Source organism: Schistocerca serialis, chromosome 2 (genome assembly GCF_023864345.2).
Source record: "Schistocerca serialis cubense isolate TAMUIC-IGC-003099 chromosome 2, iqSchSeri2.2, whole genome shotgun sequence".
Taxonomy (NCBI): domain Eukaryota; kingdom Metazoa; phylum Arthropoda; class Insecta; order Orthoptera; family Acrididae; genus Schistocerca; species Schistocerca serialis.
The window spans coordinates 227,858,595-227,885,922 of record NC_064639.1 but is presented as its reverse complement, the minus strand read 5'-3'; the positions used below and the strand labels follow the sequence as shown (position 1 = coordinate 227,885,922).

Below are 27,328 nucleotides of genomic sequence, written 5' to 3'. Positions count from 1 at the left end.
GAAAGAGAGTATTCCAGTCAACATTGTCAAAAGCTTTCTCTAAGTCTACAAATGCTAGAAACGTAGGTTTGCCTTTCCTTAATCTATTTTCTAAGATAAGTCGTAGGGTCAGTATTGCCTCACGTGTTCCAACATTTGTATGGAACCCAAACTGATCTTCCCCGAGGTCAGCTTCTACCAGTTTTTCCATTCGTCTGTAAAGAATTCGCGTTAGTATTTTGCAGCTGTGACTTATTAAACTGATAGTTCGGTAATTTTCACATCTGTCAACACCTGCTTTCTTTGGGATTGGAATTATTATATTCTTCTTGAAGTTTGAGGGTATTTCGCCTGTCTCGTACATCTTGCTCACCAGATGGTAGAGTTTTGTCAGGACTGGCTATCCCAAGGCTGTCAGTAGTTCTAATGGAATGTTGTCTACTCCCGAGGCCTTGTTTCAACTTAGGTCTTTCACTCCTCTGTCAAACTCTTCACGCAGTATCATCTCCCATTTCATCTTCATCTACATCCTCTTCCATTTCCATAATATTGTCCTCAAGTACATCGCCCTCGTATAGACCCTCTATATACTCCTTCCATCTTTCTGATTTCCCTTCTTTGCTTAGAACTGGGTTTCCATCTGAGCTCTTGATATTCATACAAGTGGTTCTCTTTTCTCCAAAGGTCTCTTTAATTTTCCTGTAGGCAGTATCCATCTTACCCCTCGTGAGATAAGCCTCTACGTCCTTACATTTATCCTCTAGCCATCCCTGCTTAGCCAACTTGCACTTCTTGTCGATCTCATTTTTGAGACGTTTGTATTCCTTTTTTGCCTGCTTCATTAATTGCATTTTTATATTTTCTCCTTTCATCAATTAAATTCAATATTTCTTCTGTTACCCAACGATTTCTACTAGCCCTCGTCTTTTTACCTACTTGATCCTCTGCTCCCTTCACTACTTCATCCCTCAAAGCTACCCATTCTTCTTCTACTGTATTTCTTCCCCCATTCCTGCCATTTGTTCCCTTACGCTCTCCCTGAAACTCTGTACAATCTCTGGTCTAGTCAGTTTATCCTGGTCCCATCTCCTTAAATTCCCACCTTTTTTCAGTTTCTTCAGTTTTAATCTACAATTCATAACCAATAGATTGTGGTCTGGGTCCACATCTGCCCCTGGAAATGTCTTACAGTTTAATACCTGGTTCCTAAATCTCTGTCTTACCATTATATAATCTATCTGAAACCTGTCAGTATCTCCACGCTTCTTCCATATATACAACCTTCTTTTATGATTCTTGATTCAAGTGTTAGCTATGATTAAGTTGTGCTCCGTGCAAAATTCTACCAGGCGGCTTCGTCTTTCATTTCTTACCCCCGATCCATATTCACCTACTACGTTTCCTTCTCTCCCTTTTCCTACTCTCGAATTCCAGTCACCCATGACTATTAAATTTTCGTCTCCCTTCACTATCTCTTTTATTTCATCATACATTTCTTCAATTTCTTCGTCATCTGCAGAGCTTGTTGGCATATAAACTTGTACTACTGTAGTAGGCGTGGGCTTCGTGTCTTTCTTCGCCACAATGATGCGTTCACTATGCTATTTGTAGTAGCTTACCCGCATTCCAATTTTTTTATTCATTATTAAAGCTACTCCTGCATTACCCCTATTTGATTTTGTATTTATAACCCTGTATTCGCCCGACCAAAAGTCTTGTTACTCCTGCCACCGAACTTCACTAATTCCCACTATATGAAACTTTAACCTATCCATTTCCCTTTTTAAATTTTCTAACCTACCTGCCCGATTAAGGGATCTGACATTCCACTCTCCGATCCGTAGAACGCCAGTTTTCTTTCTCCTGATAACGACGTCCTCCTGAGTAGTCCCTGCCCGGAGATCCGAATGGGGGACTATTTTACCTCCGGAATATTTTACCCAAGAGGATGCCATCATCATTAACCATACAGTAAAGCTGCATGCCCTCGGGAAAAATTACGGCTGTAGTTTCCCCTTGCTTTCAACCGTTCGCAATACCAGCACAGCAACGCCGTTTTGGTTAGCGTTACAAGGCCAGATCAGTCAACCATCCAGACTGTTGCCCCTGCAACTACTGAAAAGGCTGCTGCCCCTGTTCAGGAACCACGCGTTTGTCTGGCCTCAACAGGTGAATCATAATGACTAAAATACAGTCTAGTTCTTTCTGAAAGCACACCAAAATTTATAGATCTTCACTAATTTCTCCGCTCTTTTTTCTCCTGAATTATTTATTAATTTTGACCAAACACATCAGTATGTGGAACAGATTGCCTCAATGGACGCAGTGCTGGTAGGGCAAGATATGATGCTCATCACAAAAGTTCTAGTGGCTAGCATTACCTCCTCTGGATCACGGAGTCCCGGGTTCGATTCCCGACCGGGTCGAGGATTTTCTCTGCCCGGGGACTGGATTCAAATGGGACTTTGAATGGTTCAAATGGCTCTGAGCACTATGGGACTTAACATCTGAGGTCATCAGTCCCCTAGAACTTAGAACTGCTTAAACCTAACTAACCTAAGGACATCACACACATCCATGCCCGAGGCAGGATTAGAACCTGCGACCGTAGCAGCAGCGCGATTCAGGACTGAAGCGCGGACAACAGTGCAGTCGTCGTTGTAATGCGATAACAGTGGTATTTATCTGACATCCAAAAGGGAATTATCACTGGCTTTCACGATGAGGGTGGAAGCATTTCCGAAACGGTTAAGTTTCTAAACTGTTCGCTTGTTGCCGTGGTTAATGTATAATGTACATGGTAAAATGGCGCTATCCAAAACCAGTGTCCAGGCAAGTGTTATTCACCACGGGCCATATATGACAGGGGGGTGAACGATGGGTGCGGAGATGTCTACGAAAGAACAGACGTGCAAGTGTTGAGTAAGTAACCGCCCGGATGAACCAAGAGGCTACCGACAGTGTCTGCTCAACAGTTTAGCATGTATAATTTTATACACACACCTCAACAAAAGGTTGGAATATCACAGAATTTACTACAACGACTTCTTATAGCACACCCATTGAGGTTTGTACAAAATCTTAGTAACTAAACAGGAAGGTGTGGCCGAGCAGTTCTAGGCGCTTCAGTCTGGAACAGCGCGACCGCTACGGTCGCAGGTTCGAATCCTGCCTCGGGCATGGATGTGTGTGATGTCCTTAGGTTAGTTAGGTTTAAGTAGTTCTAAGTTCTAGGGGACTGATGACCACGGATGTTAAGTCCCATAGTGCTCAGAGCTATTTGAACCATTTTATTAACTAAATAAACATTATTCCTTCTGAAACAAGAACGATTTTGCTTGGTTACAAAAAAAAAATTACAAAACGAAGCAATCTCTCTCCAAAGTGTACATCTTGAAAACAAAAACAGCGAAAATTTTTATCTCATGACGATGATTGTCACTCTGTAGTAGTGAGTATGTCATCGCCGCACACGGATGAGTTCTGAAACTCTGCAAAGCACACTGTGGATTGGACTATCAAGTTTAACTTGGGATGTGAGGTCCCACTCCTCAATGGCAGGTTCAGTGAGGTCCTGCTGTGCAATGGCCATCTTCAACAGGTCTCATGCGTCTCCACTCCATTCATGCCCGGGGACTGTGCTGGCCAATCCAGTCGGTTGATGTTGCATCTTCGAAGATACCGATACGTTGATAAGAGTACGGTGCGGTCCTGCATTGACATCGACTAGGATGAAGATGTCACCGATTTCACATCTGTAGGGTCTTACAATCGTTTGTAGGACCTCTTGGAGGTATCGGTGACCAGTCAAATTGCCGGAGATAGGAATTAGAGGGGCCCGCAGACCCATCATTATTGCTGCGCAGAGCATTAAGCTTCCGCCTGCAAATGGATGGACTTCCTGAACGTATCGGTGTTAATGATGCGGTCTAGAGCTTCTACAAACACTACCAACCCTAGTGTCCGGTAGCAAACTAGTCCTGATCTCTAAGCAAACATGACATTACTACATTCTGCAATGGTCCAATGTTGATAGGCAAGAATCAGGTCCTTCGATTGCATCAGTTCCGTTATTTCAGTGCAAAAGTTCTTATTGGTCTTCTGGAATGAAGAGCACCATGATGCAATCCTCTACGCACTATTTAGTTTGAGATGCGAATCCATGTTGCCCGGGAGAAGTCATTTCCAATATTTTTGGCAGCTGTTGTTGGGCGCCTGCGAGCCGACAGCTGGACGAAACGATCCTGCACTGGTATCGTCATACGAGGACGACCACTGTGATTCTTAAACAATAACTTTCACAAAATTTAATACAGTATTATTCCATAATATTTCTACGACACGTAAGTTTCCTTCATTTGTTTAAATTAGTTATAATAAATACTTATACAATGTATAAGGGGCACTGAAATGCTAACCGAACACCCGTCACAACGGGACCATAGTGTGGCTCCATTCAAAAGCAATCACCATATGTGTTAAGACATTTATTCCACTGGGAGATGAGACGGTCAATTCCTGTTCTGTAGAACGTGGTCCACTACTGCAGCCACATCTTGTGCTTCTTCGTCCGACTGAAACAGATGTCCACGCATGTCTTTCTTCAGGTCGCGACTTCATGGAGCGTTGCAGTTTCTATAAAGTGTCTTCATAGTGTCATAAAGTCATAACGACCAGTAATGCTGAAACTTCCTGGCAGATTAAAACTGTGTGCCGGACCGAGACTCGAACTCGGGACCTTTGCCTTTCGTGGCAAGTGCTCTACCAACTGAGCTGTCCTGACCAGTAATGCTGTCGGACGGAATCGTCCTGTTGCACGGTAACGTCAATCCCCCACATTGCCAATCGGACGAAGGCTTTACTTCAGCAATTTGGTTGGGAAACACTGCAATAACCTCCGTACAACCCGGATCGTTCACCGTGTGATTTTTAAATCTTTGAGACTTGGAGAAAGACATGCGCAGGCGTCGGTTTTTGTGGGACGAGGAAGTGCAAGAGTGGATACCGTTGTGGATCTATGAGTTGCCGACAGCGTTCTACAAAACAGGAGCCGATCGTCTCTTCTCCCAGTAGGAATAATGTCTTAAAGTGAGAGATGATTACTTTTGAAGAGAACCAATCCAACGTCCCGTTGTAGCCCGTGTTTGGTTTTCATGTGACTGCACTTCATACAATGCAACTACTGTAACAGTTATGCACAGTGAATTGTTGGTCTTAACAACTATACACACACATCAAAAAGAGTTTTGCATCACCGCGGTTCCGAGAGTTCCGGAACCTGTACAGAAAATTGGAACAGAGATCAACATAAACATCATTTCCGCTCTTTTTACTGCTCACGAAAACCACACATTGCATGTTGTATCACCATACAGCAAGAGCTTCAGAGGTGGTGGACCAGATTGTTGTACACACCAGTACCTCTAATACCCAGTAGCACGTCCTCTTGCATTGATGCCTGCCTGTATTCGTCGTGGCATACTATCCACAAGTTCATCAAGGCACTGTTGGTCCAGATTGTCCCACTCCTCAACAGCGATTCGTCGTATATCCCTCTGAGTGGTTGGTGGGTCACGTCGTTCTTAAAGAGCCCTTTTTAATCTATCCCAGGCATCTTCAATAGGGTTCATGTCTAGAGAACATGCTGACCAATCTAGTCGAGCGATGCCGTTATCCTGAAGAAAGTCATTCACAAGATGTGCACGATGCGAGCGTGAATTGTCATCCATGAAGATGAATGCCTCGCCAATATGTTGCCGATATGGTTGCACTAACGGCCGTAGGATGGCATTCACGTGCCGTACAGCCGTTACGGCGCCTTCCATGACCACCAGCAGCGTACGTCGGCCCCACATAACGCCACCCGCAAGCAGCAGGGAACCTCCACCTTGCTGGACTCGCTGGACAGTGTGTCTAAGGCGTTCAACCTGATCGGGTTGCCTCCAAACACGTCTCCGACGATTCTCTGGTTGAAGGTGCATGCGACATTAATCGGTGAAAACAACGTGATACCAAACCTGAGTGGTCCATTCGGCATGTTGTTGGACCCATCTGTACCGCGCTGCATGGTGTCGTGGTTCCAAAAATGGACCTCGGCATGGACGTCGGGAGTGAGGTTGCGCATCATGCTGCCTATTGTGCACAGTTTCAGTCGTAACACGACGCCCTGTGGCTGCACGAAAATCATTATTCAACATGATGGCGTTGCTGTCAGGGTTCCTCCGATCCATAACCCGTAGGTAGCGGTCATCTACAGCAGTAGTAGCCCTTGGGCGGCCTGAGCGAGCCTGTCATCGACAGTAGTTCCTGTCTCTCTGTATCTCCTCCATGTGCGAACAACATGACTTTGGTTCATTCCGAGACGCCTGGACACTTCCCTTGTTGGGAGCCCTTTCTGGCACGAAGTAACAATGTGGACGCGATCGAACCGCGGTACTGACCGTCTAAGCATGGTTGAACTACAGACAATACAAGCCGTGTACCTCCTTCCTGGAGGAATGACGAACTGATCGGCTGTCGGACCCCCTCCGTCTATCCCCCTAACAGGCGCTGCTCATGCGTTGTTGTTTACATCTTTGGGCGGGTTTAGTGACATCTCTGAACAGTCAAAGGGACCGTGTCTGTGATACAATATCCACAGTCAACGCCTATAGAAGTTCTGGCAACCGGGGTGATGCAATTTTCAATTTTTGTGTATGTGTGTGTGTGTGTGTGTGTGTGTGTGTGTGTGTGTGTCTACATATTAACGTCTCTCACAGTCACAGATATTGATTTTGAAAGAGTTTTGTCTTTGAGAATCGTTACCTTCTTCGAATATAAATAACCGAGTGGCCGAAATATTTAGATATGTGTGAGGTGCTCTACGCTGTCTGTTTCTTCAAAGACGAAGTAAATTGTTAAATCTTGGGTGGTATTCCGCGCAATAGCTCTTCTTCAAGAGCAGTCATTAGCGCAATTCAAAGACGCAGAATTTTCGACATAAATTAGTTCAGTTCTTATCTTAGGAATGTGTCACCTTTTATAATTCATTGTTAGGTCCAATTACAATTAAATAGTCCTGTTTCCTTAATGTTTTTCTGTGGGAAACCACAAAGCCGTAACTAAAATCACCGAACATCACATGTACAGAGTATGATGAACCTGTCAGTTGGAAACCAAATCGAGATATTCCTATTGAAAATCCAGAAATATAACAACACCGGGGAAATTTGTCGCACACCTTCCTGGTTGGCAGTTAAATTGCTGGAACTTAACTGTTACCCCTTGAGAATCAAGACTGATGTGTAGTAGATGGCTGGCGAATTTCAAGGATTTTGTCCAACAGTTCTAACAAGTTACGGGATACTGATTTGCATTTCATTTGAGCTTTTCGGGCTTAGCGAACTTTCGCAGTCATGAGTAAAGTAAAGGAATAATGAAGCAAATTCCTCGCTACACGACAGAGTTCCCGCAAGTTTGAGGAGCAGCGCTGTTGGAACGCGAGACCCAGCGGCAAGAGTGGAAGCAAAAGCCACTGATGCGCTCTTGAAGTTCAGCCTCAATCTGCGTGGATGCTACGGCGTACTGGTATGAATGAACGGAAACGGAAAAGATCCTGCACGAAGCTCTTCTGTTTTCATTCATTTGGGCAGTGTAGAAATCTGAGTTGCCCTCCCACCTTCCCTCGCCGACAGAAAGAAGCAGTATAATGAAGGAACAATTGTGTATTTGAATGTTTTCTGAAAATCGTCTTCCAAATGTTTGATGATGTCCTCCTTATGCTCACAGCACGCTTCTTTTTCCTCGTGAATTTCAGCATCAGAAACATTCAAATAATCCGAAAGCTCCATTTAAGTCATGTGATGCTTGTAACGCCATTGTCTAGCACTCTGCTGCTACTCTCGTAAAGCTCATTCACAGTGCTATCTTTTTTTGGAATGTGGTTACAAATGATGTGTAGTACCTCATTGTAGAAATATATCTATAAAAACTCCTGAAAAATTGTTTTTGAGTATTCCAAAGAATGAGAAGTTGTGTAAAATGTGGTTGCATCTCGCTTGTAGAAAGCAAACTGAGACAGTGGTCATTACGTGTGTGTATTTCTGTGGCAATCATTTTGATGTAACTAAACACTTCGTAGTATTTAGTGAACATGACGTACATACAAATTAAGAAAAAAATTCCACAATAAACATTCGTGTATCACGGTCTGCAGTTGATATCTCACATGTGGTCTCACGGCATTCATTCAGCACGCCTGCGCTCGTTTCCAGGTATGGGAAATTATTTTGATTTCTTTGTTTATGTCTAATCATTTAGAAATGTCACACTAAACCTCCAATTTGACAGTGCAAAGACCATTGTCACGATACAGATGTACACAAACCTCGGCATATGATTCTCTTGAGACCCTTTACATGGAAAAAGGAAACACACATTGTGGAAGAGTACACGTATTTTAAAAAATAGGCCCAAGGCATTTCGCCATGTTTCACACTTTTTGGATTGTTACAACTTGCTACTAATTTTTAAGTACGTAAAAATGTAAATATTCTATAAACTGCACGCTTTAATGCATAATTTGCGGGCGTTATCTGTCAGAACGAATGGACAACCTACGGAAGGACTCCCGAACAGTCTAAATTTCAAATCCATGAACAAATTAAGTAAGCAGGGAAATTAAGTGAGCCAGTAACACGATTTACCTTGACAAGTTTCTTTGTAAGCAAACAGGCACAAAAATGTCGTGCGTACCGATCTGTGAAAAGTGTCAAGTACGCAAAATGAATTTATGTATACACACGAAATAATCTGAATAGGAACTGTAATTGCATAACAGCGCACATCTCATGTAATTTTTAATACGACCACAGGCAATAATGCTCGTTTGAAAGCGAAATTCATTTGGTCGAAAAACGACGACTAAATTCAAGAAGTTATCCTTATTTACACACGGGTTTATGCGGTCTTCTGACTTTCGAGTCAGTCTGTTGACATAAACGCCGCACGTAGTGGCCGCGTGGTTTGAGACGCCATGTCACGGATTGCACGGCCCCTCCCGCCGGAGGTTCGAGTGCTCACTCGGGCATGGGTGTGTGTGTGTGTGTGTGTGTGTGTGTGTGTGTGTGTGTGTGTGTGTGTTGTTCTTAGCGTAAGTTAGTTTTAGTGGCGTGTAAGTCTAGGGACCGATGACCTTAGTAGTTTGGTCCCTTAGTAATTCACATACATTTGAAACAAACAAGTATATTTTTTTCGAACTGTAAAAAAATATCTCTAGAAACATTAGCTTTAAAATGTAGGTATATTTTACATACAATGCAGTTTTTACTTTTCTTATTTCCGGAATACAAAAATTTGGATTGCTTCAGACGAACGAAAAGACCTTACTTGTGTCAACTTTCGGAAGGTTTCCACTATCAGCCTCCACAGGCCACTGTTACTTAAAAGTTGTAAATTCGTTTTCCACCATTAAATAACTGAACTATTTGCAGAAAAAGTACGGAAAAACAGTAGTAACTTCGGCTTATATTCCTGTAATACAAGTATAGCTTCGTCTTACTGCTAGGAGTGACGTCACTAGAGATTCAGCCGATAACAGCGTTTACGATGGCGTGACCAAATCTTGAAATTTAATTATTTTCAAACTTTAATTACATAACAATAATACATATTTTGCGAGAATGTTAACCGAAAATCCTAGTTGAGTGTTTAATCATATAGAATAACAACAACCCGAATAATATTTTTGATATACGAAAATAGCGTATTAAGAACGGCGGTACTGCAAGGGATAAACATACATAACAATTATACTGCAAAATAGAGTTTTAGAGTTGATTCGCCGGGATAAAAACCCCCTACGTTCCAAACGAAGCAATGCTGGTCTGATGAAAAATGTTTGATCTATTGTTTTATGAGATCGAGAGTGCTTTCCATTTGGTGCATAATAGTATCTAACGATACAACTGGAGACGATCCCTTCTTCGTAAACGCTTTAAAAGACCAATTAGATGGACCCATACCTCATCTCTGTTCGTGGTAACTACATGATGTAGAAACGGAAAAATATAAATTTAAAATAATGAAGGTATCTTTCTTTTTCTGCATTATTTATACACCCAATTTCAAACTTTTCCTAAACTATTCTCGTTTAAACGCTTAACGTCAAATATTTAACACATTAACCCATTTCTAAAGTAATTAGAAACTTGAAGCTGCTTTATACGTGGGAGTTCGATTCTTTACAGAACCGAGGGTTTACTGGTGGTATCTACTTATTATTGGAAAGGGTTCCTACATTAGCACATATATTTTTAATTACGGGAAAACTTAACAATATAAAGTATATGGTACAGATCAACAGAAAAAAATCTATTTCTGGCATTGACATTTTAGGGAAATAATATTTTGGAGTTCTATCGAAAAACTACACTGCTACGAAACCACTTGGACACACTTACTGAGCCTAGAATAACAAATAATCTCTGTTCCAAAGACATAGCGGTTTAATGATCAACACACGTGACAACTGTCGTCCGAAACGTTGCCTTTAGCTTCCTGCATCTTAGGCCAGGAGTATTTCTGGTCAAAACAAGAAAACGCGGTTTTTTGTTCTAGTTTTAACATACGTTAAATTTAAAAACATCTGAGATTAGGAAGATAATTTTTTCTGCCTCATTTGACTATGGCATATTTGTCGGTGATAAGAAATCTGAATTGCCCCTCGATAAACAGAAACTGTATTGCAAACTGACGAGTACATGTCACTCAAAGTGACAAAGAAGTTAACTGAATGCAACTGTGTTACAACTTGGGTGTAAATTATGTTTGTTAACTGATTATTAATTATTTAAATACTGCGAAGATTAAACGAAATGACGATACAACTTGATGAGCCTTGTAAATGAATCGCATGGGTATACGTAAGCAACAGTCAACACCAACAACGAACAATGGGAGGTTGAAAAGACCGACGTGCCATACTCTTAGATAGTTTGTAGTAACATAGATTAATTACCATAAACTTAACTTGGAAGCGGGTTCGGCACAGGCTGACAGATCATGTGCAAAGCGTCGTCTCCAGCTGTGCCTTTCTCAGCTCCACCGGAATAGAAACATTTTCTTTTTTCTGTTCTTTCGGGGTGGTTACCTGACAGATCACCTGATGTTACATGGCAAAAGGCTTTACTTTGTTATTACGTGATGACTTTGTGTTGTTGACACTCTTCCCGGGAACGATAAAATCTCGTGAGTACGGTATACAACAGGAATTTCTACTGTCAAGCAAATTCCGAGCGAACAGTGGGAAGGGGACGTCATATGAAATCGGGAACTTCCAGGAAGACCATTGCTGACAGAAGCACATCAAGAAGTGCGTCTACGAAGTGTCAAACAATACAGAAACTAAAAAGTAGCTAAATGGATGCGTGTGGCGTCATCCGACGAGTCGCGATTTGCCTCATTTCAGATGATACAGTAAACCGATTGCGCTGACTCGCCCAATGAGCCGTTTAACCTGTAGTGTCCGGAGGGTGCAGTTTATGCGGTTGAGGTTCTGTGATGTGTTTAGGGTGTTTTTGGTACCATGGCTTGTGCCCACTCGTTCGGGTTACCGTGAACAAGAACCAGGACATTTATTTCGAGATTCTCAGTGACCAATAGTTGCCGTTTCTTCCACATCTTTATGATCAGTATGCTGTGTTGCCATCTTCCAAAATGATAACTGCGGTGTTCGCATGGCTGCACGAAAACGTTCCTGGTTTGATGAATAGTTAGGCAGACACACTACGGCACCTCGACTGGAATGTTAAATCACCGTAAGTGGACAGAAAATGTCTGGCCTATTTGGAACAGCAGGTGACACATACCGATCAACGTCCTCGCAATTTTGTACCTCCACTGGATCTAATCATTAATGAGTGACTTCAGCTGGATACGGCATGCCTCCCTAGCCTATATGTGGCCTCCATCAAGACTAGAGGCGGTGTTACACGACATTAGTGCGATGCCTCCTGAGAGTGACCTTTTTTTCCGGTAAGCTTATATGTCTATAGCAGACAGAGTTAGCAGCATTATCAGATTGTTCGCTGACAATGGTGTTATCTATAGGGAAGTACAGGCGTTGGAAGACCGTAAAGAAAAACAGGAAGACTTGGACAAAGTTTCCGTTTGTTCCAATGAATCACTGCGTAAATGCAGGATAACACACATAACAAAGATGAAGAACGCGATGCTAAACGATAACAATATTAGTGGCGAACATCTTGAACAGGGCACACAGTGTCAGTGTTTCGCGATATGAAATCGGACTATCATTTAAAATGAGTATTAAAGTGGATCATGGAAGAATTAAGATTTGTCGGAAGGGTTCTGGGTAAGTGCGCTGCATCTGTAAAGGAACTCGCAAAAAAACATTCCAGAGCAACTAGTTATACTGCAGAACATTATTGCAGTGTTTGGAGTGACAGCAGATATCGAACTATTTCAGAGACGTGGTGTTAGAATCTTAACAGGTCAGCAAAGCCCTTACTAAGTGTAGCAGAAGTGCTCAGCGAACTTCAATGGGAACACTTTGAAGAAAGACAGCATAGTTGTTGCGAAACCCTGATAGGTAAATCTGTCGCCACAGGCAGTCACATCTCCGTCGGTCAGTATGCGATTGGAGAAAATCGCTAATATTGGAACCCTTCGCCACGGTCTGTACGGTGGCTTACCGAGTGCAGTGACAAGCGAGTGCGCCCCGCCTAGTGTCCCCCGGAGCCAGTGCCACGGCCGCGTTCGCCGCAGTGCGGCTGCGCCACTCTGCCACGCGGATCTGCGCTCGCCGTGCCACCCTGTTCCGCGCTGTATTATTCAGGCGCAGGCGACCGGCGACGGCGCGTCATTAGCGGCTGCTGTTCGCTGCTCGCCACCCCCACAAATCCCGGCCGGCGCCACCGCAGGCCGCCAATGCAAATGGCGCTCCCTGGCACACCGCTGACACTCACTCAATAATTTACGCCGCCGGCTCTCGGTCGTCAGCATCCCGCCGTGACTTCTGCCCTTCGCCAGCTATCAGGTCGAAAAACCTCCGCAAACGGAGCCGCGGCTCTGGGTCGAGGTCAGCTGCAGCTCCTTCCGTAAGAAATCCAACGCCTGTGTCGTGCTCGTAATGTCTGGGGTACCTCTCGTCAAAGTACCCGGGCACCTATTAGTGGGTGTGTCCATCCTTCGACTTCATGAGGGCTCGAACTACGCGGGGGACACTTTCCATCAGGTGTTTGTGTGTCTGTGGATGAATGGTAGCCCGTTCTTCCTCAGGAGCCAAAACCAGAGAACGAAGTGACATTGGACGCCTTAGTCTGCAGCAAAGTCGACGTTCGATCCCATCCCAAACATGTTCATTGGGTTCAGTTCGGGACTCTAGGCAGACCAGTTCATTCCAGAAATGTTACTGACCACAAACCACTGCCTCACGGGCATTGTCATGCTCACAACAATCATCGTCTTCGAACTTTCCTCTGCTTTACGCAGTACAAAATGCTGTAAAATATGTTTCTAACCTTCCGTATTTTGGGTTTTCTTAAGCACAATAACGAGACCACTTCCCAACCAAGAAAACACCCCCACGCTGTAGCACCACCTCCTTCGAACATCACCGTTGACACTGCCCACGATGGCACCCATCGTTTCCAGTTACCCACAGACCAGTGGCAACACTCTTTACACAACGTCAAGCGTCGCTCAGTACTGACGACAGGGATCTGGTCGTACATTTATCCCATTCTTTTATCTCACCACACACAGAGTTATTCTGCTAGCTCAACTGCTGACAGTAATTTGGAACTCACGAGTGATTCCTTCCACTTATTTCACACCATTTTTACGACAACTCTCCACAATGCTCGACGGCCCTAGTCCGGCAGTACGTGAGGCCTGCCTGGTCTAGGTCCAGCTGCGGTTTTTCGTCCGCGTTCCACTTCTTAATCCCATCGCCAACAGTTGATATGGGTAGCTACAGAAGGTTTGTAATATCCCTGATGGCTTTGTTTCCGAAGCCACTGAGCTTTCCTGACTTACTGATTCTGCTGTTACTGCTTCCTTACTGACAACACAATACTCTCTGCCTCTCCTCTTATACTGGCGGGTTCGCCTCTCGTGACATTAGTGCTTAATTCCGCATTACATAAGAGTGTCCGGATATTTTTGATAAGACACGCCCGAGGGAGCAAACATTTTTCATCATACCAGCATTGCTTCATTTGGAACGTAGGGGGTTTTTATCCCCGGGAATCAACTCTAAAACTCTATATTTTGCACTTTTTCGGCACTTTTGCACTTTTTCGGCACTGGGAGCAGAAAGCAACATGCGGTTTGACTCAAAATACGCGGGCACTCTATCCGTTGGTGACGGATGGCAGCACAGTACGGCACAAGAACTCTATTAGGTTCTGGAAAGTGAGGAATGATGCTGATACAAAGAACTCTGATGCTTTCATTAAGAGAACAGTGAATAAAAGTTCGTGTTCTCCACTTGTATGGTATGTCACCTACGTAAATTCGTTGCCAATCGAGTGAGACGTGTGGTGATGGAGTCATGAATGTGAGTGCAGTATATTTCTGGGTGCAACAGTTCAAACAGGACACAAAGCCGTATGACAACGAATCAAAACAATTTCGGTTTCGCACCAGGCGGTCTGACAACACGGCCGCGCGAGTTGAAACGAGCTATTTTGGAGTATAGCCGATTGAGTATGAAAGCTACAGCCTACGTCGTTGGCATTTGCGTGGGTTTTGTGTACAGAGTTCTGCACGTTGATATGAAAATGCGGATGTGTCTTCGGACGCGAGTGGCAAGAAAGTCGAAGGACGCTGTGCATGTGGAAATTTACCAGGCGATGATGACACCTTATGACGGCACAACTGAAACTTTCTTTTCGACATGAATGTCGTTTTTCGATACTAAAACAAAACGTCGGTCAGCTCAGTAGCATTAAAGAAAGTTCGTGTAAGGACCAGTTTGCGGTGCCCATCTTTTGGCACACCGAAGGCGTAGTCCTTAATCCTTGGGTTCCAGTACGGTGGCAGGTGCGAGCTATTAAGATCTTATGGAGAACAAGCTCCTTCCAGCTTCACAAGAAATACAGACGTAATGGACTGCTCGTGTGCTCTTTAGTGAGTCAGTTAGTTACATGTTCGTAAATCATTTCAACGATTCATTGATCCAAATGATGTGGAACGAGTCAGTTTAGAGGATATCCATTTATCCATAATTAGTGTTAACATTGCCAGTTTTTAAATGTAAATTCGTCCACGGAATAGAGGGAGTTGTCCCGGAGAAATGATTTTAGGTTAGATTTAATATTTGCTTTGCTCCTTGTCAGTCAATTTATGTTACTGGGAAAATAATCGAAAATTTTTTTTCCGTTTATTGGATTCCTTTCTCAGTTACTGGCGGCATCAATAATGGGTGGCAAAAGTCATTTGTTTCCTTTAGTGTTGTGGGTACGGACATCACAGTTCTTCTCAAATTGTGCTGGATTATTTATGACGAATTTCATTAGGGAATACACGTATTGTGATAGTGCATTTAAAATGCCCAACTGCTTGAAGAGGTACCTACATGACTGTGGGGTGAACACACATATTCTTACTGCTCACATTTGTGCAGTCAATAAATCCATACTTTCCTCCTAAATGAGGAGTTACCCCAGAAAATTATTCCTTAAGACATTAATGAGTGGAAATTTGCAAAATTGTTCCCAACACTAGCAACTATACGAAGAGCAAAAGTAGCTGAACTTAACTGTTTGAGCGGGTCAGTAACATGCTCCTTCAGTTCTAGTTTTCATCAAGACGTGAAGCAAAAACTTGGAGAATCTACCCTATTTACTGACTGCTGTTTATGAATTGTATCAAGTAGTCTTTCAGCAAGACAATGCTCCGGCGCATCAGAAGAACGCGCCGAGGAGTTTCTTCGTGTGTGGTTTCCCATGCTCCTTACTCGACTGACGTTGCTCCTCACGACTGTTCGCTTTTTCCAACGATGACAGGCACACTCCGCGGTCGCACACACTCCAGTCGTGTCGCTGTTGCATCAGCGATTTTCCAATGATCAGAGCTGACTCCTTAGCCTGCGTTGCCAGCGCCCATGGATTATGGCGCTGCCGTTGTGAAAATTGTGAAAGGTTTCAGGGAGATTACACTGAGGAATGACGGAAGTTCCGAGACTTTTATGACGATTTTGTGAAACATGTAATCTGAGAACTTAGAACTTGCTCGTCCTTTGTATTTATCATCAGTCACAATCAAGATTAAAACTATCCATACTTGCTATAAGAAAAGCAACATAACTCAAACCTTTAATAAGCCGTTTTCGTAAGATTAAAATCCAGTAGCAAATGAAGCAAGAAGGAATTACGTAGAAGTTTCTGTAACTGGAAAATAGCCACAATTTTCAAACTAGAATCAATTGGCAGAATCGAAGACATTCGGTGCATCCCCGCGTCTAGATCGTAACGCAACAGAATACCAGAAACGAATCACAGTTCTACTTCAAGATCACTTGACCATAGTAACACAGATGGCGATTTCAAATTTCCTTATGATATTAATTATAGACCCACATCATAGACACTGGTCCGTATTACGTTTTTGGAATATACACAGTGCTCCAACATTACGAAATACCACGAAGAAAACTATCTACTGCACATAACAAGCACAGGTTCAGAAATTCTCGTTCTTATGAAACACAACTGGCTCTTTATTCTGAAGAAGCAATAATTCCTATACGCAGAGTACGTCAAATTGATTTCTTATTTCTTGATTCCCAGAGGGCTTTTGACACTGTTCCCTACAAGCGGCTTTAATCGAACTGCTGCCAATGGAGTATCATCTCACCTGTGGGACGGAAATTGTAATATCCTGCCAGTAAGGTCATAGTTCGTAATAACTGAAGGGACGTCATGTAGAGAAACCGATATTACATCCGAGACTCTGCAAACTTTATTGGCTCTCTGCTGTTCTTAATCTATATAAACGATTTAGAAGACAAACAGTGAACTCCTAACTCTTTACAGAATCGAACTCCCACGTATAAAACAGCTTGAAACTTCTGATTACTTTACAAATCAGTTAACGTGTTAAATATTTGACGTTAAGCATTTAAGCGAGAAATTATGTTTAACGTTTATTGGAAGACGGTAAGTGCTCTCATTAGCAAGACGATGGATGAGTACAGTCTGTGCAAACTGCGCTCCGTTTTAAAGCAAAAGCTAGTTTTTCAACCATTTGAATGTTTATAACGTAATATCTCCTGAATTGTGCGTCGTACAATGATATAATTTTGCACATACATTCAGTGACGTATATGGATAAGGAACGTGTTGCGAATAGAGTTAGTAGTAAAGAGTTAATAAATTAAAACGTGACGCCTGATGCTGATGATTACGACATGAAGAGCGAAAGTGCAATAAGCGATGAACTTTTTGCCCTTTCATCATAAATTTTTTTGAAATTACGTGTGTAGTTTGTTGCAAGTCACCAAGTCCTCATCACTTTCAAATACTGGGTGAATATAGTCTGGGTATTTGCGCGCAGTCAGTTACGTTCTCTGAGGACATATAGCCGGTTTCTAATAGTAATATTTAACCTACTGTGTTAAGCCTTTAACACAAGATTCTACTTCTTAAAAGCGAAGATGACAGAATTTTAAATTTGGTCAATGATTATACGACATATTGAAAAAAAGGTTCGCTCCCCCTGGAAGCCGTGAGATGGGCTACTCGCAGCTAGGATCGTCCACCAACAAATCTGATCTCTAAAACCGCTTGCAGATGACGGACGTCTACTAAAGTCGTCAGAAGATCAAAACCAATTTTAAAATGATATAGACAATTTATTTACATGGTCCATTTGTAGTGGCAATTGACCCTAAATAATAAAAATAGTGAAGTCATCCACGTGAGTATTAAAAGGAATCCGTTAAATTTTGGTTACACGATAAATCAGACTTTGAACTGGACCAATCATACAGATAATGTTGTGGGGAAGGTGAACCAAGACTGCGTTTCATTGGCACAACACTTAGTAGATGCGACAGGTCTGCTAAAGAAACTGTCTACACCACGTTTAACCGTCCTCTTCTGATGTATTGGTGCGCGTTATGGTATCCTTACCTGATGGGATTGACGGAGGACATATCGAAAAACCTCAAAGAAGGGCAACTCGTCATGTACTATCGCGAAATAGGGGAGTGAGTGTCATGGATATGACGGGGTGGCAACCATTAAAATAAAGCCGTTTTTGGATGTAGCGAGATCTTTTCACGAAATTTCGATCACCAACTTTCTCCTGCGCATGCGAAAATATTTTGTTCACACTTATACACATGGGAGAAACCGCTCATTGTAATAAAATACGAGAAATCAGATCTCGCACGGAGAGACTTACGTGGCCGTTTTTACCGCATGTCGTTCGAGTATGGAACGGTCGAGAAATAGTCTAATAGTGGTTCTATGAACACTATGCCAAACACTTTAGTGAGGACTGCAGAATGATCATGCAGATGTAGATATTATTTTCAGCTACCAGCACCAACTTTTTGAGGAAAAAAGACAATACTTCATAAGAGAGCAAAAACAGATTGTAATCAACGGAAAAAGAAACTGCAGACAATGTAATTGACGGAACAGTACTTACTGTTCTTTCGGCGACAGGCAGACAGGTCGCTCTGCCGTAACATTGGTGTCCCGAAAGCAACAGCAGCAAAGGAAGAAGAAGCGGCATTCACTTCCGCAATCTCGCACGCCCGTTTATGCTCGGCTGATGCCTCTGTCTGCAGTGTACGGTTTCCGAACATTTCAGCGCTGCTCTGATAATGAATGCCCGGGTCGCAGGTCATAGTGTACTTGCTGTCCGTTTCAAAACGGCACGCGTACGCACGATATCGGATGTTCGTTATCTGAGCCAAGGGCACACAAGTGTTCACAGAGTCGCTGGGCACACAGTCCTGGCCTCATGGCCAAATATCCACACTGTTGTGCACTTTAGCGATAGAAGGATGTTTCCCTAGATTATCTCGCTCATGTTGCAAAGTGACCTTACGCAAGTCTCCTTCCTACAAGACGGATGCTTTTTCCTCAATTAGGGTATCCATTCATTCAGCCTGCCTGGCCTTTATAACACTACAGGCGCCGGACCACTGTCACCGATAGTAATTCTGGTTTTGGTCTTTAAAAAGTAGTATGGTACAAGAGATTTTTCTCCATATTATGTGGTAAATTAGTTCCTTTGGTCTTTTACAGGTTACCACATATAATGTAGTTAACATCCTTTCCGGAGACTTCGCTAGTTTTTCGCCGCAGCACCCCAAACCATTTCGCCCTAAAAGCTAAGTACTGGGTACAACACTAGCAGCCACCACATCACCCGGTTTAGGTTGAACGTGCTCACATATAAATGGAGTTTCGCGATTCCTATTACAAGCTCCTGGGGGTTGCAGAGTTGACTTAGTAGATAGAGTTTTGATAAGGAACCCATGTCCGGAAATGTACCGTTTGGATATAAAAGATTTGAAGATCGGATCACTTTCAAATCTCCGACTTCGTGCTGTGTACACAAACGGAGAGCAGTGCCCCGCGGTCAGTCCCTGTTATGACACCACGTACCCTTCTCGTCCGGCTACAACGCGGCTGCGAGAAAGAGGCACGTTCACCACTGCAGAGTGGACTGCAGTGCTCCACGGTGGCACCGTATTCTTGACTTCTGTATGAGGACAACGCTTCGTCATGAAGAGAACCCGACGACACGTACTTGAAACACTGTCCATTCCGGGGTTCTTGTTGAGTACACTGGTCAGAGCTCATAGTCTGTGAAGAGGGGGATTTGAAAGTGATTTGATCTTCAAACTTACTTTACATCCAACTGATACTGGATATGGGGTTCCAAAGTTAACCTATTAAATCCGCTCTATAGCTCCTAGGCGACTGTAATAGGAATTGTGAAACATGTGTTTACAACTGATATACGCATGGTGGAATGGGGGAAACATATGAGCGCCACTTATTAGCATCTATTCAATTTCTTCGTACAAAGATTCAGTCCCCCCTCCCCCTTCCATTTTCCACTACAAACATCGGAGAGCCAAATCTAATCGTTATATTCAAATCAGACATGTCTCCCACGCTCTTCCTACTCAAGATGCGGAACCGCAGGAAACCCGAAATAAGCAGTTACTGGTAATGTTTAAGTTACAAGACTTTCAATATGGCTGTGAGCAGAAGCACAAGTTGTTTCAAATAGGTGAATGTCTTCTACACTAATGACGATACAAACTCGGAGGAAATTTTAAATTGCGCTTAAGACTACAAAGTTTTTATTCTCAACAAAACCACCCAATTTTACACATATGGAGATATAACTATGGGATACTTTTCACAATTACATTTATGATTAAAATTTCCCATTTACTTTTGAAAATATTCAAAGTGCCCTACTATGGACGCACGGAAAACATCAGGAGTTAAACTCATCCCATAATTCTATGACCATGTCTGATGTTAACGGCATTCACTGTTGGTATGTGGCGTCCAATTTCACCCAATGCTGCTGGAAGGGGAGACACAAAGAGGCAATCTTTCACAACCATTCACATCTTACGACATGCTACCTTGGAAGTCAATGGTGGAATTGAAATGGAAATGAGCGTACGGTGTCAGTGGCCGGGAGTTCTCAGTCGGGAAGTTCGGCCGCCAAATGCAGGTCGTATTGAGTGTGGCGCCACATTTAGGCGACCTGGCGTCGACAATGGGGATGAAATGATGAGGACAGCACAGCACCCAGTCGCTGAGGAGAGAAAATCCCACTCCCCAGCCGGGAATTGAACCCGAGCCCCCGTGCGTGGCAATCCAACGCGCTGACCATTCAGCTAATGGGACGGACAATGGTGGAATGAGAGTTCCGAACGCTCTCCACGGCAAGTCCACGGTAGAGGCAGCTGATTGTGATGAAATGCTCTTACAGGCAGGTGCCATTACGGTGACGCTCCGTCCTGTTGAAGAATGGATGCAGTAATGGAGAAAGCCAGTTCTGGAACACACCCTGGTACGTGATACCTAGCAAACGAGCTTGCTGAACCGGGCAGACCCCTATCGGCAAGAATATGATCGAACCACGTCCAACTGGCGCCAAGGTAAACTTACAGTTTCGGGCGTTGGTTAAAATTTTCCTCATATTTTAGTCTTCATGTAGAAGATACCAGCGGAAAAATGCTGATATCGGAGAACAAAAAAAGGCCAACATGCTCCTCTTTATTAAAACACACTGAAAAGTGGGTACAAATTGCCTCATTCTATCTTCCTCAGCACGTTTAAAAATTTTCCATTAAATTTGGCAGGCGAACATATCCGCGCTCTTTTTAACATGCAACTCACCTCTCTCCCACAAACCGCTTAACTGTAACTCTCTAACAACCGCTGATTTTCGCTTTAAAGTGTGTCACGGCCATCCAATCCAAATTGCTAATTCTCACTGACTCATTGGATCCAGCTCTTTGTAATTATCTCTTTGTGGCTCTCCAACTGTCACTTTCTCCTCTCTCATAGCCACAGTCGCCTTCATTCTCTTCTCCTCTCACTGTCGCTGCCGCTGTCTCCCTCTTTTTTGTTTCTTTTTCTCTCTTGCTGCTAGCATCTCATTCATTACTTCCCACTGTGGCTCTCTCTTCTGACTATCTCTCTCTTCCTCGTTGTCACTGTCACAGACTCTGTCCCTCAGTATCACTGGCTCTCACCCACTCCCCTTCCTCATTTTCTTCCTTCCCCATTGGCACAGTCTCCTCCACTACTTACCTAGCACTGTTCTCACACTCTCTATCATGTTCCACCGCCGTTGTGTCCTCCTCTTTTCCCACACTCCCACTGTCTCCTCGCCCTTTCTATACCACAACTACTGTCTACGATCTTCCAGTATATATTACTTCTCCGTCTCTTCCCGCTGTTACAGTCTCTCTCTCTCTCTCTCTCTCTCTCTCTCTCTCTCTCTCTCTCTGTATAAAAAAGTGATAATATGTTCGCAAGTTAATATTTTTGCGAAAATTTTTAAAGGTGGTGAGGAAGGCAGCATGCGCAACTGGTACCCCACTTTACAGTCAATCTTTTAATAAAGAGCATATTTTTGTGTGCTCCGATAGAAGAATTATTCCACTGGTTCCTTCTTTTCCCGGTCACAACAGATTAAGTCACTCATATGAAAACAGCTTGATGGGTCAGTTAATTTTTAATAGTTTACTTAAGTGAAATTAAAATAACGCAAAACTAATTTTACAAGTCACACGTGCACAAAAATTTTGCATGTCGCTCAGTACAATAACATGGAGCTCCAAGAACCCTTCTACTGATGTCGTAGGTACTTTACATCGTATTCAACCGTGCAATGTCACTTTATTAACTACATTTTCGCCTCACAACACATTTTACGTGTGTGTTTGATGTGCTCTAGTAGGGTAACAATGAACCTTGGAAACGGATAGACAGCTAGAAAATTTTCAAGATTGCTGGAAACCGGAAGCTTAGAAATACATCATAAAAATTACAGCCATTTGTTGTGCTTAGCCGTCTTGGAATCCGCGACTGGGGTTTCATCCACTGCTGATGACAAAATAAATTGTGGAAAACCCTGTTTTTTGGGATTTTCTCAGGAACCGCCCATGAATTTACGTAAATGCATCATTCATTCACGGGATACCAGTCAGTTTAATTAAATCACTGGTCATCAATCAATCTATTTAATTTTTCCTTGTATATTTTACGTGTACGAGTAGGGTGATTTCGAACACCAGCATCTGGGAAAGGGATAAAGATATCAAGAAAATTTTCAACGCTTTTCGAGATCGGGATCTTAGCAACATATCGTAAAACTTTCAGTCATTTGTTGTGCATAGCCACCTTGGAATCCTCAGCTAGCATTTGATCCGCTGGTGACGGCGAAAACCCAGCAAAAAAACCGTTTTTGGAGTTTTCCAAGGAACCGCCCATAAATTAATCGTGCCTTCTCAAGTTCCATCCGGCCCATCGTAGACCAAATCAAATGCAAAAAGAACCAACATGCCTACGCAGAGGGGAGTATGTAATAATCATACTTTAACCCACTGCAGGATAATGACACTACGACGATCCCCGTTTTGGGTAAACAAATCGTCCCCAAAACACTCGATCCTATCTTTTTATCACCGATAAACTCGAGGTGTGGCACGGGAAAATCCTGTTTTTACGCGCGGCGTTTTGGAACATACCGGTAAACGTGTCGTCGCATACATACCGATGGCCTTGTGAAATCGAATTAATCTTTTTGTTACACCCTACGCAACGCACACGGCTGCCTCCTAACAGGTTTGCGAACACTGCAAGCACTGAGTGACAACGCAGGACTCATATAATCAGGAAAGTGTGACATTAGTGCAGCAGAAACTCTACCAAGAATTTCTCAGACACTTGTATTAGTTGATCTTTCAGTACTGAACGGCACCTCCCAGTTATCTGAGAAGAAAGTCGTCAAGCATAGAGGTACGTTTCAGTAGTAGTCTCTACGTATCGGAACAAAGAGAAAAGATGGTGGGACGGTGGCGGAGTGGGAGGGGGGATGGAATATGGTACCACCACCGGTATAGAAATAAAAAAGCACAAAGACAGCGTGGTCGAGCTTGAAGTTTGCGTCCGAGGAACCTGTCGCTATTATCTGTGAGAGTAAAAATTCCTTCCGACGCGTATCCTGTTCTTCGATATTACGCTAGCAAGTCACCTGTCTGCCAGCTCGCATTATAGTTGCCTTCACAAAAGATTGAGAAACGAACACCAAGTTGTTACATCTACCCTCAAAGAGTCAGAAAGGTAATAGCGGTAACAATAAACAAGTTCGTGTTTGCCATCTTACTGACAGAGATCAGCAGCGAGCCCATTTCTTTTAACAACATAATTTACTGCAGTCAGACACTCGCATAAAATGTTTGAATGGCTGAACCTGATCATTTCCAATAATCCTCAGTCTTCCTGGGGTTAATGGAGACTGAGGGTCGCTGGAAAGATCGATAAACTGGAACCGGTTTAGCGACCGACACATTTTACGCTACTATTTGACTGCAATCGACTTTATCGTCGTCAAGTAAGTGTTTGTGTAGCCATAAAGCAAACAAACGGACACGGTATACAAAGCCAGCTGACCTCAAACTGCACTCCAAGAGTTCAGAGGTCAGTAACGTATCTTGACTTTGCAGATATCAATTTACGCGATTTACAAGCCAGCTGTCTGTGTTTATGTAATGATTCGCTGAACAAAGTTTCCTCGTTGGATAAGTGGTTGCTACGCAAACATCCTGCAGTATAATTGGGCAATTCCCTGGCATGGCAGCACGGGGACTAAGCGAATACACCCGTGCGATACACCATCTACGATAGTTTTTGACGATGGCGAATACACCAGCTCTCTGCGTGTGTGAAAAATGCAGGTCTCGCTACCGTGCGGATTACACTGTGTGTAACGCTGTAGGCATTCTACGCAACCATCAGGTTTAGCATATTCGCCTCAAAGCCGTCCAACACTGACACGCCTAAGATAGCGTGACTAAAAGCTAGGCTATCATTAACATTTTTACAATATTATGGTGGGCTTTTGATACGTCTATGACACTGCCTTGCTCTCTGATTTTTCATTTAATTTTATCTTCAAAGTCAGTCATCTTTCTACCACAGTAAGTTACTAAACCGCGTTTGGCGGAGGCAACATAATGGACGACAATCATTCACACCACCACCACCAAAAAACAACTACAACAACTCCGTCCCCTCTTACTCAAGTCCCGAATGGAACGCTAAATGTCGGCACCAATCTGTATACGCTTGATTTTCTCTACATGTATCGTTTTGGTCATTATTTGAGATGTACACGTGGAGCATGAAGTCTTATGCCGATTACAAAAATTTGTTTCTTACAAACTATGGCAGATACAACAATACGGTTTGCTGTAAGTGAGCCGGCCGGAGTGGCCGTGCGGTTCTAGGCGCTACAGTCCGGAGCCGAGCGACCGCTACGGTCGCAGGTTCGAATCCTGCCTCGGGCATGGATGTGTGTGATGTCCTTAGGTTAGTTAGGTTTAATTCGTTCTAAGTTCTAGGCGACTGACGACCTCAGACGTTAAGTCGCATAGTGCTCAGAGCCAATTTGCTGTAAGTGGTAGCTTAACTCATGAGCGTTTCATGGATATACTTCTACATGTGATCTGTCAACACCCGGTTTCTTTCCTTAAGGTTGGGTAATTTAGGAGTGCTGTTGTCACAACGGCGCCTATACAGAAGAAAGAGCTGTGTGTCATCTGGCTTCAGAAACACGGTCGCCAATTGCAATTCAGCAACAGTTCCGCAGTGCCTATGAAGCAGCCTCCCCGACGTGAAGAGCATAAAATGAAGGCATGAAAAAAAAAAAAAAAAAAATATATACAAGAACTGGCAATGTTGGTGACAAGGCAAAAAGCGGTACACCTTGGGTGCGTGCGACACTGTTGATGCCGCGCGTACAGTATTTCAACGCAATCCGCGGAAACTGACGTGTTTCTAGAGAAACTGGAGTATCTCATTCGTCCCCCCCCCCCATCCACCCACCCCCGGGATGAAGCGACTTTTCAAATCTCCAGGAAAGTAAATTGGCATAATTTCCAAACCTTTATGTCGGAGAACCCACATATCGTAGTACAGCTCATCAGAGACACTCTGAAAGTGAATCTGCGGTGCGACTTATTTTAGAATTATTGAACTATTCTTCTTCACAGGGTCTACGATTACGGCAACAGTTTACTTGGAAATGTTGGAACTTCACGTTGTTACAGAAATTTCAACCAGCAGTAGTGTTTCAACAAGATGGTGAACCGCCTCACTAAGGCTATTTTTTTGCCAGTTCTTGGATTAAAGCTTTCTGGATAGATAGTTCCGGCACAGATGGTAAAAAAATCATGACCCCACGTTGACCAGATGTAACGCCTCTTAAATTTTTGTAGGGTTACGTTATGGATAAAGTGTTCAGTTCGCTAATTCCTGATGGGCAAATTCGTTCTGCAAAAATACGAAATGCTGTGGATGCGATGACGGATGAGATGTTGGCAAAGACATAGAGAGAAACTGACTACCGCCTACAAATTGTATGGACAACAAACGATGATCAGTGTACCTGCATTAATGAAAACCTATGCTAAGCTGTCTTTTGCAAAAAACCGCACAGCTGTATGTGGCAAGTTTTTCAGAATTTTTTTTTTTTTTTTTTTTGTAATCGGGAAAAGATTTACGCTCTCCCTCTATACCAGAGAAAGTAATGTGATTACCGACTTGGTTTCGAACGTGGGCTCTTGGAATTTTGAGTGTGAGGTTATCCGCGATGCACAATGGTGTCTCAAATGTAGGTTGTACCGCTTTTCTAAGATGCCGACTCACCAAACTACTGCCGACTTAAAGAGTACTACTTTAAACGTTTTCTATCCCTTTCGTGAATCCAACTTCGTAGAGTCCCACGTAATCTAAGAATAACCAAAATTGGTTCACAAAGGTGTTGTAAGTGACCTCTTTGGCGAGTGACCTACACTTCTGTAGCATTATCCGAAGAAATCTGAGTTTGGTATTTGCTTCTCCCACGAGTAGGTACAATATATGCAATCGTTCCACTTTAAATCGCCCTGAACAGTTACTTCTCGATGCATGCGGTAGGGATTTATTCCAGTAACTCATCACTGATTATCTAGTCAAACGATATCGAATACTTTCCGACAACATGTGTGCATTACATTACAATTAGTTATGTAGAAGGTTAGCGGCAAAGCTTTATCCCAAGTATTGATAATCACAAATTTTTCTCCACATATCGCATAATTCGTTTACTTGACGACGGTGCGGGACTGTAATGAACGCCTTCTACATGTCAAGAAAACCCGGCGTCGACTTCAGCTAAAATAAATGTCGTGTGGCTGGGGCCTCCCGTCGGGTAGACCGTTCGCCGGGTGCAAGTCTTTCGATTTGACCCACTTCGGCGACTTGCGCGTCGATGGGGACGAAATGATGATGATTAGGACAACACAACACCCAGTCCCTGAGCGGAGAAAATCTCCGACCCAACCGGGAATCGAACCTGGGCCCTTAGGATCGACATTCTGTCGCGCTGACCACTCAGCAACCGGAGGCGAACGACTTCAGCTCATGGCTCATCTATCCGATTATCTGTGTTTGCGGAAACCGTGTTGAAACATTTCAGTTGTTCAGTCTCCCGAATAGCCATCATATACCAACATACGCGATGTTACGCTATTCTGCAACATGCTGACGTCACCGACATACGCCGATAATTTGGTAGGTCTGTC

General features: G+C 43.4%; 1 protein-coding gene across 9 annotated transcripts in view; it reads right to left on the bottom strand.

Moving 5' to 3' along the window:
• LOC126456978 (stress-activated protein kinase JNK) overlaps positions 1-27,328 on the bottom strand; it is a 582,548-nt gene that overhangs the window by 126,522 nt on the left and 428,698 nt on the right. Inside the window, exon 1 of one of the 9 annotated variants that reach the window (XM_050092932.1) lies at positions 18,640-18,657. The exons of the other annotated variants lie outside the window; for them this stretch is intronic. The gene's annotated coding sequence lies outside the window, so the exon portion shown is untranslated. Of the gene's footprint in view, positions 1-18,639; positions 18,658-27,328 lie in introns of those variants that run through there. 9 annotated transcript variants of the gene reach the window in all.